This window comes from Protopterus annectens, chromosome 12.part0 (genome assembly GCF_019279795.1).
Source record: "Protopterus annectens isolate FY-2018-M chromosome 12.part0, PAN1.0, whole genome shotgun sequence".
Classification (NCBI taxonomy): Eukaryota; Metazoa; Chordata; order Ceratodontiformes; family Protopteridae; genus Protopterus; species Protopterus annectens.
In genome coordinates, this window is record NC_056746.1 from 1189677179 (window position 1) to 1189696350 (window position 19172).

The following is a 19172-nucleotide window of genomic DNA, read 5'->3' on the forward strand; positions in this document are numbered from 1 at the left end:
ACGTTCTGACCACAGTAGCAATGTGGTGATCAAAAGAGAGGTTGCTGTCTGTGTTCCCAGATCTCTTATAACACCTTCTGAGTTCAGTGGACTACCATCAATGTGGCAATTCATGGGAACTGGTTTTTTTCCAAAGGGGGTGATGACACATTTTTTGGCACTGAGCTTAATTCCATGGTTCTGACACCAGTCGTTGGTCTCAGTGAGGCCATTCTGTAGGATGTCAACATAACTTGGGGAGTTAATAATAGCTCCCAACTTGCAATTGTCTGCGAACTTTGTCAGCCAGAGTCCCTTTGTGTTGGCCTGGACTTCAGAGAAGTAGATACCAAACAGGAGAGGACCCAGGAACGAACCCTGTGGGACTCCACTCGTGGCTAGTCAGCAGTCTGACTTGGAGTCAGCTACTTTCACACTGTAGGTTCTATCTGCGAGCCATTTTGCAACCCACCTAGTGATATAGAGGTTGATGCCTAGCTTAGTGAATTTTTCTACGATTCCTGAGTGGGGAATGCTATCAAAGGCCTTGGCCAGATCAAGGTAGGCTGTATGAATCACCTTGCCTTCATCCACAGCTCTGGTGACTGACTCAAAGAAGTCAACCAAGTTGAGTAGATATGATCTAACCTTCAGAAAACCAAACTGTGTGGGATCCACAGTTTGGAGATTCCCTACATCCTTGTTTATTAGGTCCATGATGATGTGTTCCATAGCTTTGCATATCAGACTCATCAAGCTAATGGGGTGATAGTTCCCAGGGTCTGTAGTCGCTCCCCCTTTATGGAGAGGGATGACTGTAGCAGTGCACCATTCGGTAGGGACAAAGCCTGAGATGAGGCTGTGATTGAACAGGGCACACAGGTGAGGTGCCAGTTCACTCTGTAGTTCATGTAGAACACAGCCAGGGATATTGTCAGGTCCCATAGAAGCTGTATTCTTGGCCTTGGACAATGCTGTTTTAACTTGTGCAGCAGTAATACTGGGTGCCTGGCAATCTACTGGTATTGTGATTGGACCTTTGTGGGGGGTAAAGTTGGCACTGAATCTGTCGGCCAGTATATTGGCAATATCTGTTGGCTTGGTATAGGGGGTACCATTGTGCGGTAGCTCAGAGCAAATCTAGGTATTGCCGTGCAGATTCTTTACAGAACTATAGAAGGCCTTGTGGTTGTCTTTACTATCTGCTGCAATTCTGCTTTCATAGCTAGCTTTAGAGGATTTGATGAGGGATCTCAATTTTTTGCTTAGGCTGATAAGGGAGTTTTTCCAGTCTTGGGACTTCACCTTATTCCGCATCGGTTTCCTCCTGTTGTAGAGGTTGTTTATGGTGGGGGACCACCAGATTGGCTTCCTTTTTTTGGAAGAAAGCGTCTTGGTTCTATTGGGTATGGCGAGATCCATGTATTTGGTACGTGTTTGTACAGTGCACTGGTGTATAATTTGACAGTCATGCAATTATTCCCCATTTGCATGGGTGCTGTGAAGTTAGCCACCTCTATTTTTAGGAGCCCAAAGTTTGCTTTGGAGAAATTTTTCATGGTGGTTACTTTTCCGGGGGATGGGGGGGGTGTGGATTTCCAAGGTGATTAGTTTGCGGTCGATCTAACCAGGGAGGAATTGACTACTGGTGTAAAGCAATGGTCGCCCATGTTAGTAATGACTAGGTCAAGGATGTTGCTACCTCTAGTGGGGGTAAGAATGAGCTGGTCCAGGGCATTGAAATTAATGAATTCCAGGAAACGCTGGGCAAGTGTATTGGTACAAGAGTAGTTTTCCCAGTTAACGGAGGGGTAGTTGAAGTCGCTCAGTATGATAGTGTTAGGTTGGACCCTAATATTCTCTAGGGTGCTTAGGAACGTGGAGTGCAAGTCTTGGGACATGGCTGGGGACCTATAACAGAGTACGACCTGAATCGCTGTCTTACCCAATGTTAGTTGCACCTAAAGTATCTCTGATGTGTTACGTCGCGCTACCAGTCTGGAGGTGTGCGCATCCTTTATGAATATGAAAACACCACCACCTTTGGAGCTTCGGTCCAAGTTCTGGGGCCGAAAGGTGTGGAATGAGTTATAGCCTTGTACTGCAGGGGTGCTTTCTGCTGCCTTAAACCAGGTTTCTGTTACAGCACAAATGTCGATGATGTTCTCCATTTTAAGGAGTGCTTTGAGTGAGTGCATTTTGAGATTTAGGCTTCTAGCGTTGAGCAGCATGACCCTCAGACTGCATTTGTTTTAGCTGTTACAGTGGTAATTTGGTCTTTGGAACACTGCCTAAAACAGGCACTATATGAGTGGCAAGAGCACTGGTCAGTATCCAGAAGCCCAGGGTTGGCAGATGCAGGCCATCTCTGGCAAAGCATCCAGGTCTGTCAATCATGTTATCCCAGCAGACAGATACTGGATCCCCTTAGAATGACACCAGAAACTTAACTGTTGAAATCAATCATTTTATGCCTGTACTGTGCTATCATTCTGGGTGATGGTAGGATACTATCACAAAACCTGGTATTATAACAGGGGTGTGTAAATATCCACTGTATTTAGGTGCACACAAACCCAACGGGACATCTTCATTTTACACTAACATTCACACATCTTGCAATGCATGTTACTCTACAATGTTGGTTACCACTACAAATATTAAGCATTTTGCCAGCAGCAGTTCTGCCTTTAATAATAGTTTCACCAAACGTTTGGTACATCTTCTCCATTGCAGATGAACATCTTTTCTTTTGTTTAACTCTTGCAAATTTAAAGTCCCAAGAACAAATCAGGAAACAAATTTCTTACAAGGATACTAAATCACTGACTTTTTGCAGCCTAACAATCATGCAATGGTCACAAACTGTAAAAGTCCAATGACAACTAATACAATCTTCACTGTGAATACATATCAGTGACTAAAGGTTGCTTACCCCCTTAGCATTTTTGTGTGATACAATTACAATTTCCTCATTGTCCTGAATTATTTTCTTACAGTCTGTCTGGCCTATGACCTGTTACTTCTTCCTCCATAGGCCTCCCTTCTCTTATGTTTTCAGCTGTCCAGCTCGTCTACCCAAACGTCCAAAATTGTATATATAATCATTCCCAATCTCCTTCTTGTTTACGTTTTTCTTCTGTTTCCTTCTCGCACTCTAACAGCCCACACTTTCTCAGTACTCTTTCCTAGTATTTCTCATTTTCCTCCCTACAATTATATTTACATATACCATTTACTGAATGCAAACTCTTATTCTTCTACTTGTATTCTTCACTGGACTCCCAGAGGGATCTCCCAGTCTTGTCCTCTCCAGACTCTCTATCCCTACTACTATACTAATCTGTCATTTTTCCTACCCAGACCCTTTTGTTTCATTCACCCTTGAGAGGTCTCCCCCTAATGCTTTTTCTCTTTTTACTTTGTTTGCATTCAGTACTTTCTCTTCCCCCTCACTCTCTAACCAACAGCAACTTTCTCTTTCTGTTCATCCTTGAATTCTTGCTCAATACATTCTTTCTCCTTCACAGTCTAACCATCAGCACCCCACTTGGTCCTTTAATGCTTGCACAAGACTTACCGTTACAGACTACAACAGCCTCCTCTAGACATTAATCATTATGCTATTTATGGATCCACCTCCGATGCGTCTATCTCAGGAGTCCATTTCTTCTTACTAGTTTCTCAGAAAAGTGCCTAAGCAAGAAAGATTTTAACCAGCCTTTAACCATCTATATTATCAATAGCCACAATGTTTCATGCAGTAAAAGAAAATACAGAAATATTTTTAGTCTTGCTTAAGTCTGCCTTTTTTTTTGACACTTGGACAATTCTATTACTGCAAATGGCCCTCTTTCCTGCACTCTCTGTCCATCTCAAGTCACTCATTATCCACATCTCTGCCCTGCTATCAGAATATGGATTCAATCAGCAGTAGCCCTAAACTCCCCTGCTATAATTCCATCTGTTCATCAAAACGTTTGACTCCACTAGCTGGCTGTGCCAACCTCTCATTCCCTTTATTTTCTCCTCTGGAACTACTTTGCCTTTCCAGACAACTTTGCCATTTTGCAGCTTTACGTTCCTTGGTCTCACATCCAACTGCACCTTCAAATTCCTTGCTGGTAGGACATTCCTTTTCTTCCTATATTCACTCATCTCTATCAAGGTTTCACAAATACACTACAGATTGATCAGTAAGCTCCTTTTTCAAAAGCTACAGCCCCTCATCACTTACGGGCAAACTCACCAGCCTCCTTTAGCATTTCCTATTAAGACTGTTAGGCAAGATGGGTATAGCAAAGAGGATAAAATATCACAACACTGCAACTCATCTCTGGCAGTACAGAATAACATTTTCTGCTAAAAGGTTGGGTAAGATATTCACTATCTACTTCTTTTTCTTGCCTCCAAAGGTACATGCTTTTGAGGAATAAGCTACAACTTGGTGTGTTACCATTCCGACTCATTTTACATAGATATTCTTGGCTAGATTATAGCAGAGGAACCCAGTTCATTCTTTGAAATATACTTGACAGTCCCACTATCTAGAGTTTTGTTCTTGACCAATAGTCCAGTCAGCTTTCAGTTTTAACTTTTCTCAGCTTCACCTCCAACTAAAAAAAAGAAATGCCTACATAAACAATAAACATTTTTCTCCAACTTCAATCATACCATGAACATGCCAGTCATCTACAACTTGCATGAAGCTCTCAGTATCTTCAGCTACTCCCACCAATATGGTTTAAATAATAATTTCAAAGCCTTTTTCTTGTTTTTTTTTCTCTTATTTATAGTGGGCTTTCCACATTCTTCTCCACTTCCGGGATGTCATTAGCTTTTTTGCACTTTTCCGCAACACATACTTTAAACATAACATCTTAAAAGAACAGAAGCTTTCCCTTATAATACAATCATTAACTTTCTCCAGAAAAAAAATAAAACCTTTGCATACATGCATTTATACCTCTGAGTGCATCATATGCATACATGTACATATAAGTGCACATACACATATATCATACATAGCATTAATTACTTATAGCCATCAGGTCTAACTTATTAGTATATCTTATCTTCTAGGAACTGTGCATGATTGTTATCAGTAGCAAATGCCATTTAAATGTACTAACCCTAAATCTCCATCTCTGACACAGCCGCTAGCCACCAACAAAAATTAATATACAGATCAGTAGCACAGCATGGAGGTTCTCACCAGAGTACAACTTAGCAAAACATGTGGAAATAATGTTTATCGCAGCATTCTAAATAACTTGTTATAAACACTAATTTATTTAAGTGTTTTATTAAGCTGTATCTGTTGTTTTAAAAACAAGAGTGATACTTAACTGAATTAGAAAGACCACGTCTGTTTCATGAACTACTGGGTGTAACAAAGACAGCACTGAGCAAAGCCCAGCGAAGACCATTTGCCTTTCTGGGGAAAGGTATTAGGTACCCACAGTAGTGCTTTTGGGAGATAAGTGAAGGAAGTCCTAGAAGAAAAAGCTGGAAATTGTTTCTGACAGAGGAATCCAGAAACAGATCCAACAGAGACGGTTTTACAGCAGTATAAAATGTTAAGCTTGTTAGATGTAAGACAGGATCATATCAGCCCAGTTAGCCTAAGAATGACTGACAGCCTTCACAGGCAGAGAATAAACTGATTACATGAACTATGATAAAGGCAAGACATTATTCACCACAGCCATGATACCTCAGAAATACAAGCTCAAAGTTTCCCAGCTGGACATTTTCCCATAACCCACATAGATCACAATACAATTACTTAACGGCTAAATCCTAAAAGGTCAACATGATAGAGGTAAAACACAAGAGCAAGTGACAGACAAAAGATCTTTACCAACTGATTTAAAGACTATGAAACTTGTGCAGCTCTAGACGAAAGATAAAAGAGCATCAAGCCATGCTGTAAAGTACAGAACTGAGCAGTATAGACTGGTAAAATCTCCACTTAATTTGGTAACAACTGTAGATACACAGTTTTAAATATGGGGGAAAAGTTGCAGTGCTAGACTCTGTACTAACAGCAACATTGTTACACCTTTAAAAGCGCTACAAGAGATGTTATATGTATGTGGAATGTGACAAACTATCTAGTTGGATGGTTAAGACAATTAGGTTACTGTTCTGCTGCAAAATATACTCAGTGAAAGTCAATTAATGGCAGGAAGCTATGAAGAAGACATGGGCAGTATGGTCACACTATGCAAGTCAAACGGGAATCTTTACTAAAAAAAAAATTAACTGTAAGAGTATACATTCATGATGATGACAAACAGTATCTCATTACTCCAGCAGTAGTTCATTCTTTTGTAGTCAGTCCCAGTTAAACAAGAAAAGATTTTCCCCACTTTAAAAAGTTGTGGGGACAACAGAAAGAAGATAGTTATTTTAACCAACCATCCAATCAGTGCAAGCATGTGGATAAGCCTACACAGTTGTGCCTATATTTAACTCAGAAAAAGAAGGGAGCAACCAACAGACATATTTATTACAATACAAGAATCCAGCAAAGATCAAAGCATACAACTGGAAGCCCTAAGGTTAGTGGCTAGGATGCAAAGGTGCAAGGAATACACAAAGTGCCTAAAAACTGTTAGTATACCCCTATGATGAAGCAGCCTACAAAGAAAAGGCACTGCAAAAGGCAGGAACTTACACTCTTGACATACTTCAGCCTGCAGAAACAGCACATGAAAGAGACTTGTTTGTTAAAATACTGCATCCAGTAAGCATTGCCAAGCAGAGATTAGAAATGTCACTGCAGAATAAAAAAAAAATTACAAAGCAGACAGGACAGAATAAAATGCTGTAAAGCTGGAAGTAGAATTAGCTATTATAACTGAAGAGAAGGACTCGCTCTCCAATGGGGTGGATTCTACAGTGAATGTGGTTAGGAATAGAGGAAAAAAATGCAACACTTAGGATGAATTCTAAAGTTACAAGCTAAAATAGGAATTCACATACATGAAAAATTAAAAGCAACAAGTGGGTGCTAAGAAGATATGTAACGATAAAACATTTTGCCAGGGAAGTTCAAGGATAACAGTACTGGTTCTAAACCTACTTCTGTCAGTACAACATCAACAATTCAAACAAGGTCAGACTCTACACAACAGAAATCTGCAAGGGGAAAAAAAGGAAAAGTAAAGTCAAGTCTGTTCTGAAGCACCCTTTGCAAATGGAAAACAACCTAGACAAGAAAAACAAAAGTGACAAGTGCTAATTCATCCTGACTGAGTGAAAGCAACAGAAAATCAGAAGATAGGTGTATACTAAGAGACAAAACCCTAATCACATATCTAATGAAAATCCTGCCAAAATACATGTACTATAAGTAAAAAGGAGAAGAGCTCAATCCATCAGTTACATAAAGACAGAGAACAAGAAGCTGACCTTAAGTTGGCTAAATTTTAAGGCAGAATATGAAGATAATACACCAACCACTGCAAGGGAAAAAAAACACAGCTTAAGTTGTGGAGGGACATGAAGTAGTGGAACAGAATGTTACTCAAACGTATGAGCAAAAAGTAGGAACAAAGTGACTGTACACACAGCAAATAAGACTGCAGTAAGATCAAGAAAGAGGCAGATAACATCTGGGTAACGTATTTCTCAAAGCAGCAACAGGGTGTAGGCTTAGAAGAACTCAAAATGAGTAAAAGCCTTGCATTACCATATAAAATGAAAAGCTGAAGTGACAGGAACTGCAGTATGAAACCTACAGACATCCACACTATACATGAGATGAATATTAGACATTCAACAAAAAAAAAGACTAACATAAAAGGGTATAGAAATTTTAGGCAGTGCAAATGCATTGGCTGTGCAGCACATTTGTGGAGAAAAAAAAAAAATATGACAGTTAAGTATTGATGCAAGTAAAAAAAAGATCATGTTGCCGGGCAGGAAAACATTTTTCTAAAATGTGCAAATAAAACCCAAAATGATAATACAAGGAGTGTAACAAAGTTATAATGAACAATGTAAAAGAATGATCATGGTAAGAGCTGGTATTCCTGAGCAGTGCAGTAAACTTACCAACAAAAATGGACAAAGTAGGGGAAGCCAGACACTGGAATCAATGCACTTTAGCCAAACACAGTGATGCAAGTAAAATATTATCCAGAACCTCCACACACAAGCAAAGGACAAAAGCAGACTGCAGTATAACACGCAGAATGCCTGTACAGCATGCTCTGTGGAAGAAGGTTCACAGGTCAGTACTAGGCTATCGGCCCTAGGGCCTATGTAAGCCTAGCCAACAAGGTTCCCTGGCTTATGCCATCCATGGATGCTAATTACCTGTGCCTCTGTCTAGCAGGGCCACCAAAGTGATTCCCGGGGTGAATTTCCTATTACCCCATCCACTCAAGATTTTTTTTTAAGAGAGTTAGTGACTAACTCTGCTTGACATAGAAAGGTAGCTTGTTCCAGACTATGGAAAGTCTCTGGGACAGGAATCTATCCCTCCAGCATGTTCTGTTAATTGTGGTGACTAGGTTTAAGCCTCTAGAGCGTGTGGCTCTGAGAGATTGGGATTTCTTTAGGTGTAACATATCCAGCAGCTCAGGGTTTGGCATAACTTTGTATGTTAGGCAGAGATCACCTCAGAGTAGGCGATATGCTACGGAGTAAATCCAGAGTTTTTTTGAAGCGGTCAGTGTAGGGTAACTGTTTGAGGGTCATAATCCTCTTTGTGAGGTATTTCTGTGGCCTTTGCAGCTGCTGCAGATGCCTTGTAAGGTACATTCCAAATGGGGCTTTGTACTATATAATGGGTCTGATGAGAGCTGAGTAGAGGAGGACAATGACTTATTTTTTCCTGGATGAGAACCCTTTCATGATGAGGTGTGCCACATAGAAGGATTTCCTGACTTCTGTGGTGATTATCAAAGGAGAGGCTACTGTTCACTAGAGTCCTGTGGTCTCATCACACCTTCGTCATTAAGTGGGCTGCTGCCTATGTGGTAGTCCATGGGTACAGGGTTTTTACCAAAGGGGATGAATGCATTTTTTGGCGTTGAGCTTGAGGCCATAGCTCTGGCACCAGGTATCAGTCTCAGGGAGGCCCTTTTGCAGTATGTCCACGTCGTTTGGGGACTGGCACCCAATTTGCAATCATCTGCGAACTTTGCCAGCCAGAGGCCCTCTATGTTGGACTGTACTTCAGAGTAGATGATCACAAACAGGAGGGGACCCAAGACAGAACCCAGTGGTACTCCACTTGTCATAGGTTTGGAGTCAGATTTGAAGTCCGCAATTTTTAATGTGGGTTCTGTCTGTGAGCCAGTTGGCGACCCATCTTGTGACATACGGATTTATACCCAGCTTGGTGAGTTTATATATGATACCAGAATGGGGGATGGTGTTGAAAGCCTTGGCGAGGTTGAGATACTGCCTTACCCTCATCCATGACTTTGGAGACTGTTTCAAAGAAGCGATTAGGTTCAGGACACATGAGCTGCCTTTCACAAATCCAAACTGGTTGGGGTCCTGAGTTTGGAGGTTGCCAATATCCTTGTTTATGAGTTCCATAATAATTACGCTTCATGGCCTTGCAGATCAGGCTTGTCAGGGGGATAGGGCAATAGTTCCCAGGTTCTGTGGTGGCTTCCCCTTTGTGGACTGGTACAACTGTTGCTGTGCACCATTCAGTGGGTACAAAGCCTGTCAAGAGGCTATGATTAAACATGGTGCTTAGGTGGGGGGCTAGTTCACTATGAAGTTCATGTAGAACGCAGCCAGGTATATTTTCTGGTCCCATGGATTCTGTGTTCTTAGCTTTCGATAGTGCAGTTTTCACCTGTTCAGTTGTGATTGCAGGGACATTGCATTCTTCCGGTATGGACATGGATGAAGCAGTGGTGCAACGGTAGTGTTGTTGCCTCACAGCAAGAGGTTCTCCAGTTTGATTCTCGGCTGGGGTGCCTTCTGTGCGGAGTCTGCACGTCCTCCTTGCATTCGTGTGGGCTTCCTCTAGGTGCTCCAGTTTTCTCCCACATTACAAAGACATGCATCTGGAGCGTTTCTCCCCACCTGCACTGAAAATTGGCTTGTTCCAAGTCGGACTTTTCCAGTTACCAAATGTAAAGTAAAATAAACAAAAATGGATATGAGCCTTTTAGAAGGTGAGGGGGGGGGGTAAAGTTGGCACTGAGCCTATCAGCCAGGATGCTGGTGATATCAGTTGGTTCCGTGAATTTTGTGCCATTGTGCTGTAACTCAGAGCAGATCTGGGTGTTGCCATTGAGATTCTTGACATAGCTGTAGAATGATTTGTAGTTGTCCTTAGAATCAGTGGCAATCTTATTTTCATAGTTCACTTTTTTTGAGAGATCTCAGCTTCTTGCTGAGGCTGACCAGGGAGCTCCCTCCACTCATGGGATTTCATTCTCTTTTGCAACAGTTTCTTCCTTCTGTTGTAGAGTTTGCTAATAGCAGGGGACCACCAGATTAGTTTCCTTTATTTAGAAGACTGCATCTTGGTTCTATCAGGGAAAGCATGAAGAGTGCATTTGTATAAGATTTGGCAGTGGTAACTGTATTGTCCATCTGCATGGGTGTTGTGAAATTGGCCACTTCTGCCTTAAGGAGCACGAAGTTGGCTTTGTAGAAGTTTTTTACTGTGGTTTCCTTAGTGGGGGTGGGGGCGGTATGTCGATATCTAGGGTGATTATTTTACGGTTGGAGTTGACTTCAGGTGTGGAGCACCTGTCACTCATGTTGGTAATGACTAGGTCAAGGATATTGTTGCCCCTGGTAGGGGGTATGGACAAGTTTATCCAGGGCAATGGAGTTTATGAATTCTAGGAAGCATTGAGGAAAGGAGTTGGTACAAGAGCAGTTTTCCCAGTTAATGGTGGGATAGTTGAAATCTCCCAATATTAGGGTGTTACATTGGACCCTGATATTTTCTATTATATCAAGAAAAGAGAAGTGGGAATCCTGGGGCATGGTGGGGGATCTGTAGCAAGCTACAATATGGATTGCAGTTTTGCCCAAAGTTAGTTGCACTTGGATAATTTCGGATGAATTATGTTGGGCAACTAGCCTGGAGGTGTGGTCGTCCTTAATGAATATGGACACACCTCCGCTCTTGGTGTTCCGGTCCTAGTTTGATGGCCGAAAGGTATGGCATGAGTTATATCCTGGTAATGCAGGGGTGCTCTCTGGAGCCTTGAACCAGGTTTCAGTCACTGCACAGATATCGATATTCTCCATTTTAAGGAGTGCCTCAGGTGAGGGCATTTTGAGGTTTAGACTTCTAGCGTTGGGTAGCATTACCCTCAGTTTTTTCTTGCCAGTATCAGTTACGGTGGTGGTTGTTTTTTGAGCTTTGCCTTAAAAAGGCACTATAGGGGCGGCAACAGCCTTAGCCAGTATCTGGAATCCCAGGGGCAACAGGTGTAGGACATCTTTGGCAAAGCATCGTGGCTCGTCAACCATGTCATCCCAGGCAGACAAATACTGGATCCCCTTTGAACGACACCAGAAGTTTAGACAATTGTTGAAATCAATCATTTTGTCCTTGTATTGCGGTATCATTCTGGGCAAAGGTAGGATGCTACTCAGGACTAGGGTCATACCTGCCTGGATTACAAGATCAGAGAGCCCCTCCAGGTCTCTTTTCATGTAACCCAGGGATGTATGTCTCAGGTCATCGATACCAACATGGACAATTACCGAGTCATATTTGTACTTGTTGTGGAGTGACCTGAGTGCGTGGGTTATGTGGTGGATCCTGGCACCCGATAGGCAGCTAACAGTAACCTTCTCCTTGTCTATTCTGGTGAGTGCACATCAGTGTTCCTGACTATAGAGTCACCTATGATCAATGTCTTGGGTACGTAGTTTTTCCTTATGCGCAGTGGTCGAGTGGCACACTAAGTCTGTACATTATGTGTTTTTTGGTTGTGGTGAGGGCTGGAGGTTGCTTGCTTTTTTGCTTTGGAGGTCTCTGTTGTTTGGGTAGATTCTTATTGAGAGCCTCCAAGAATTATTTTGTATGATATGTGAGTCTTGGTGGTGTAGATGTACTGGGACTATGTGGTGTGGAGTGGGTGTTTGCCTTCTCCTCCTGGCTGACAAGTTCAGTCTTGGGTTGAGAGAGCTTTGCCTCCAGTTTGGCTAGATAAATGTATCTCTCACAGGTTGTAGTTTTGGGTGGTAGGAGGAGAGGGTTGTCGGTGTACATGAGGCGATTGCTACACTGCTCCATGTTGCCCAGATTAATCAGGTAGACAGGAGAGAACACCAGGAGCTGTCCCTTGGACATGCTTGGGTATCACTTTTTCCTCTAAACAGTGAGTGTACTAAGCACTCGGGCTTGTTTCCTCAAAGTAACTTTGAGGAAGATAAGTAACAAAAGAACTGTAAGCCACCAGGTAATGAGGAAGGTTTTGTGCTTCAGAGATTTGTGACTTTATTTAGCTGTTTTGAACCAGTGCCAAGCACAAAAAAAAAACAGATTCAAGTGCTACAAATAAGAAACTGGCTAGTTCTAATGGAAAAAATTGAAGAGCAGACTTTAAGGTGCCGGGAATAGTTTAATCTTAGCTAAGTGGCGCTGCATGATGCACAGACTCTTGCAAACCTGTGCAAACACAGATTTTTAACTCAATCTTGAAAGGGATAGGAATTAGCCCAAAATGGCCAATAAGGTAAATTTCAGAGTTGGAGACCACTCCTCTTACAGCAGATAGGCTACTCTAGTGCTTACCGCTTACCACTCTCGCTGATAAGCAGAAAGACCTCCCATTGGCACAACAAGGTCGGGACCACTCAGAAACACAAACTAAAGTCCTGAAACCAGCAGATCTGGGATCCAGACTATTCAATCAATGGGACTAAAAAAAAAAAAAAAGGTTATTTTTGTGTACATGAAGACATTAAAGCAGAGGCAGGAAACTTCAATGCTGAGGGGGTCCCTGTTTTAGCCAATTGTTCAGCTGAAACTTTTCAGCAAACAGAAATGTTTCCATCTATCCAAACAGGACAGCGAAGGCCTACATTTTTCAGGGAGGCAGTCATTCCATCACATTAAGTTAAAGTACACAATAAAGGGTTGTTGTATCTTTTGGCTTATCCCTGTTAGGGGTCGCCACAACGGAACTCCGGTCTGCTAATGATTGGCAGTAGATTTTTATGTACCGAGTTGCCAGCCCTGACGTACAACCTTCAGTGAAGGTACACCCATTCACGCATGTCTCCACACAGAAGACGCTCTAGCTGAGAATCGAACAGGACAATGTCTTACTGTGAGGCGGCAATGCTACCGCAGCACCACCACCGCAATTAAAGAACACAATAAAGGGTATATAACAGAAATACATGAATGATCGAATCTGAAGCTACAGACCAACTATTAGTTTTGGTTCCCTCAGTAGAAAGTGCATTTTTAGTTAAATGGCAGTAATAATGTAAAAAGTGAAACAGAGACTATGAAGTTGGATGGACTGTTTGCAGAAGACCAGAAAAGACACTATCACCATTCTGAAATCACAAAGGGAAGTACAACCCTCTAACTAACTTAGCAGCACAGACTATGGAAATTGGTGAAAAAAGAAATCGAACATCTATAGCTACAATTCAAGTAACTCACACAGTAAGTCACAGAAATAAGACTGAAGAAAGAGTCCCTAAAGAAGCAGCTACTGTCAAAACTGAATTGCTGGATAAATTTCAATCCATAACAATTCCAGGATAAAAGGTCAACTTAAAACCCTATAAAATATTAGGGGAAATAGAAAAGCTATACAGGTGTAAAACAAAATGGCTTAAAGTAGACATAATACAGCAGTCACAAAATAAACACAGCAACAGCACAGTGCTTGTCCCAAATAAATAAAGGAACAAATAGGAGTTGCAATGACTGAAGGAAACAACTGTAAAACTGGAATGCCTATAGAAATACCTGACTAAAAGGATACAAGGCCTAAACAACATGTCCTACATGGACCGGCTCAAAGCTCTGTCACTATACTCGGTATCCTACAGACTGCTAAGAGATGACCCTTGTCTGGCATACAAAGCATAATCATACTTTGACTTAGGAATGGGGTCCATACCCGTCATGGTATTAGAAACCCAAAAGATTTTGAGAAATTAAAAAGAAACAGGTAGATACCATTGCTGTGGAACAGACTCCCCATCCACATAAAACAAAAGTTCATCCCTTTCCATTTTCACGTTCAACTAAAAAAAAAAAAATACCCCAGGACTGTCCCCTGTACTACTGATGGACAGATGCAGTACCTAAATGCTTTACTCCATACATGGGTCCCCTCAAATTATCTATGGTAGGATCCCACTTATTCTCATTAGGGTTAATACACAAATATCGACCATGGGCTAGGTAAGGTCAAGCTACAACCAAATGGGATTGGTTATTTTGAGCACGAAAAAGTACTTAGCTAGGAACCTATGAAACAAAACAACATTATAAAAAGGTAAAAACAGATCAGTGCCTGAGCTAGAGAAGCTAACAGAAGGATTAGAGGAGACAGCAGTCAACTGCACAAAATGGGGTACTACCATTCAAGGGTAAAGTACTGCACTGACCTGTCTAGATTCACCACAAGCAGAAGGCCTTCTTTGGACACACAACAGGCATGAAAACAACAATTTCAAACTGGGAGGTGACTAGTCAACAGCATAACATTGTGATTTGCACTAAAGAGACACATACAAGTGACCATAAATGTGTAAACAGTGAGGCGAATGTTTTTGGCAATGTTTTAAAACTCCGATATAACTATTGACATTTTTTCAAAGGAAACATTTCATTTTGTTGTACCTATGGCTTTGAGAACAGAAAGATAACCTGGCTGTATTAGTAAGTGAAGATATGTTTAATGAATTACTGGCTGTAACATAAAAAGAGTGCTGAAAGAAGCCCAGTCATAGAGCATTCGCACTTTGTGTGAGGGGGTGGGTGTCTACAGCAGTGTTCAAGATACTCAACCACATTGAAGTAATACCTTGGAGAAGAATCTAGAAATTGTTCTTGCCAATAAAATCCAGGAAAAATTGCTCTAGACATGGATTCAATAAAGCCTACACTAAGTGCACATTTGTATTCAATAAAATTCATCACATTTTGTTGTGCTTTCTAGTCACTGAAAAATATTACATTAAGTGTACATGTAGTCTACACTCTGTGGTAACCCTCATGAATCCCTTTTGATATTTAAAGCTGCAAGAATATCAGTAGGAAAACTAAACTTAAGAGGAAGAAGGTGTGCTTTACATCTGTGTTGTCTGTTCACTCAGAACAGTGTACAGTGTAGGCGTTATTGAATCTGGCCTTTTGACGGTTTCCCAGCAGCACAAGGCCGAGTTAAAACGTACTTGCTATGCAGTTGTAAAAATGCATTCAAATAAAAATGCACATATATATGCAAATCAAGAATACAAATCAATATATGAAAACTTTGACTTTAAACTATACAGACACAAATTAATGTTTAACCTTAACTACTCTGAATTGAAGTTAATTAGAATTGTTACAATTCTTGAAGGAGGTAGCAGCATTTCTGAAAATTATTTATTTATTTTAACTATTATAGGGCAATGGTTATCATTGATTAGCCTAAATGTGATTGGGATGAGAAGGGATAGCTAAGTATGGGTTGCAAGTCAACTGGATCTTGAAACAATTATGCTCATTGTGAGAGCTAAGATGGACAAATTTGAGGATTTAGTTTTCAGTCTTCTGCATTATGTCTGGGTTGTGAGTGGTTTGCGTAGCTATGACAGGTAGGCAGTATTCTAGTACTGGTAGAAGTCCACATAGGGCAACAGTGCTCTTGGTGTCTAATGTAAGAAGTTTAGATATTCTGAAGGCCACTTGGGTGGGTGGGGACTTTGCTGCCCAGGTCATAGGAGTCACAAGAAGCAAATTAAAGATGTCAATGTGAACATCAGTAGTTAAAACACCAGACTAAACAGACAAATTAAAAAATAAAAAACAGAACTACAAAGTTACACCAGGGATAAAAAAAAGTTACAGAAGTAATCTGAAGTGGGTCTAGTGATTTGACTAGAACTCCTCTTTAGGCGACTTTTTTTATCACAAGAACATACTGCATATCATGGAGACTTTGTTATACTATTTATAAACAGCAGCAGAATAAATGGAATCAAATTTATTTCTGAATATGGGAACAGCAGACAATGGGATACAGACCGCACTAAATGATGTGCTGTTTAACAGTCAGATAATAATCTTACCACAAGTATAAGTAAACAGTCCTGTCTGTATGTTCACAGCCTCACAGTTCAAAGGGAATTTCATGGTAGGCAATTTATGTTTGCTAGCACTATGATATACGGAATTCTTATTTCTTTTTCTCCAATTGTTGCTTATATGCAATACACAGCAGTTTAAAACTGTGATTTTATTGTGACAGTAATGTGGTGTTTTCCTCTCTGACTCTCCCCTGAAAACAGGATCTGACACAACTATCCTATTTAAAGAGAATCAGTAAACAAAAGCCTAATGGAAACCATCTAACAGCAAAAAAAAAAATAGGGCTTACACAACATAGCACAGTTTAGCACGCCATGTCCAGATTGTAATGCAGGGCCTGGTGTTGCCTCAGGCTAGCTCTTGGGAGTAAGACAGGATAAAACTGCATTTTGAAGTTGAGCATTGGTAAAAACCACTGCTAAAGAACTCTAATTCTACTGTACCACAAAGAAAATGATTAAGTTTATTTTGCAATTAAGAAGGTACATGTTTAGTAAACCTCGTTTTATGTATGTACACACACGCCTACCTCCATATACCTCACATCATTAAAACTTATCCTAAAGCTCAATTTTGAAAATCTCATTTTTCTAAGGAATGGAACCACCATTGCCACCAAGGCAGGAAATAACTTTAGTGGAGCAAGTATCTTTATGGTTTCTTAACTGCTGTTTATACCAAAAGCAAGAAATTCACATGTTTAAATTGTGTTAGTATTGATTTTTGTTGAGCTGCGGTTTGTAACGGGTAGTGTCGTTGAGTCACATCCAAATAATAATATGGTTAACACTGTAACACACATTTTACATGTAATACAGTCTGAAACAGTGTTTTGTCAAAAGCCCTATTGCAGCGATCCAAGCCATTGGTACTGAAGGAATAACTGACGGTACCCTTAACCGTGTCCTTAGTTATTCAGGTGTGCTTAAAAAGCGTCATAGAACTACCACATTGCGCTGGTTAATAAGTACAACTAAATTCATAAATAAGCCTGAAACTTAGCCACTTTGTACAGAAAATTGGTTTATTAAAATAAAGTCGCATTCAACTAGTAACACAATTAATCCACTATACGCATAACATAGTTTTAAAATTTTAAAGTACACAGGCTCTCTAAAACTAACACACACCTTCTTACAGTCATCATGGCCCTATATAAAGGTCTGTGTATTAGGGCTGCCCCCTCACTGCCTGCGCTGCTAGGCCATCACCGCAGCAGTATCTACTCAGGCAAGTCCGCAAGCTCCTATTCAGGCCGGGACCATTAAGGCCCCGGTGGCAAGCCTCGGGTAGCCTTACGCTCGCCGTCAATTGGCAAAATGCAACACCTCATTCCACTCTCTCATAACAACTAACATATAATCCAGTAACAGCTTACATTCCTACTTTAGGCTTTAACCAAAAACGACGAGGTATGTACATGGTCCACCGCACAGTATCCACTCTGGCATTCTAAACGGACGCCATTAGCTTGTCAGTTAGTCGCAGGACTACAAAATTGAAACTGTAGAACCGCGGCATGTCGCTAAGGAGCACGTACAGTAATACTCCATCTTACGATAGTCACAGTCAGGAAATAAATGGTAAGACATCCACGTGGGGTTTGTTTGTCAGGAAAAAAAGGAGAGTTGTAGTGATACTACGTTAAAATATTCGTGTAACAGATGATATGACATGTTTTACAAGAATTCTTAGTCATTCAGTCGTTTGCGAACGTCTGAGTAGCAGTAGTACGTACGTGGATGTTGAGTTTGAGGATGCTCACCATTGGTGCTTGTATGGAGCGGAATGCTCCGCTCAGTGAAACTTTTGTGGACCTGCTTGACAACTGACAGTTGAGGTAACGGAGTTACCTTCCTTACTGTTTATATCATTTATGCAGTAACGATTATAGATAACTATATGTATATATAGTCTACTTCACATGACTGAAATCTCAAAATACGGAAAGTTTCATTTGACTGAGACCACAATGCATAATTTTCAGAATACTGAAAATTAATTTGACTGAGTTGCATTATACTGAAAGCTTACAATGCTGAATTTCAAAATAAAATAAACTCTATAATAAAAGGAAAAAAATTGCTGTCCAGGACCAAGAAGGAGCAGGCGTTTAAATGGAAGCAATCACTCCTTAGCAAGCAAATAAGAGCACTAGTGAAACCCTCCAAAGCAAACTTCGAGTCCAAACTGGCCACATCTACTAAAGACAGTCATAAGGCTTTCTTCACATATGTCCGCAATCTCAGGGAAAGCACCCAGATCTGCTCAGAACTGGTGGTCAATGACACCACATACACAAACCCTGTAAATATAGCCAACCCGCTGGCAGAGAGGTTCAGTGAAAACTTCACTCCTCTGTCCCCCCATCAGTAAAACAGGACATCCCTAGTACCTGCCCCCCCCTTATCTCTAGGGACTAAGCCATCACTGCCCTCTCAAAGGCAAAAAATACAGCCTCCATAGGACCCAATAACACCCCAGGCTGCATCCTACATGAACTCAGCCAGGAACCTACAGCACCATTAGGCACCTATTCAACTAAAGCCTGAGTACTGGCCTCATCCCAGCTGAGTGGAGGACAGCTACTGTCATCCCTTTGCACAAAGGTGGAGCGTCCACCGATCCAGGAAATTACGGACCCGTCAGCCTAACTAGCCTGATCTGCAAGGCCATGGAGCGGATTACCATGAACTTCTTTAACAAGGACATGGGCAACCTCCAGACATTTGATCCCACACAGTTTGGTTTTGTCAGGGGGGTGGTCATGCCTGTTAAATTTGGTCGACTTCTTTGACACAGTCACCAAGGCCATAGATCAGGGAAGACAGTGCACACCGCCTACCTTGACCTGGTCAAGGCCTTTGATACTATTCCCCACTCAGGTATAATAGATAAACTCTCTCAACTAGGCATC

General features: G+C 41.2%; 1 protein-coding gene across 6 annotated transcripts in view; it reads right to left on the reverse strand.

The window, feature by feature from the left end:
* The window catches only part of ZNF335 (zinc finger protein 335), a 1318033-nt gene extending 1300242 nt beyond the window's left edge, over window positions 1-17791 (reverse strand). For 5 of the 6 annotated variants that reach the window (XM_044090238.1, XM_044090239.1, XM_044090240.1 and 2 more), the window contains exon 1: window positions 17634-17790. The gene's annotated coding sequence lies outside the window, so the exon portion shown is untranslated. Of the gene's footprint in view, window positions 1-17633 lie in introns of all 6 variants that reach the window. The other variant, XM_044090241.1, reaches the window with a different exon arrangement.
* Window positions 17792-19172: the final 1381 nt, after the last annotated feature.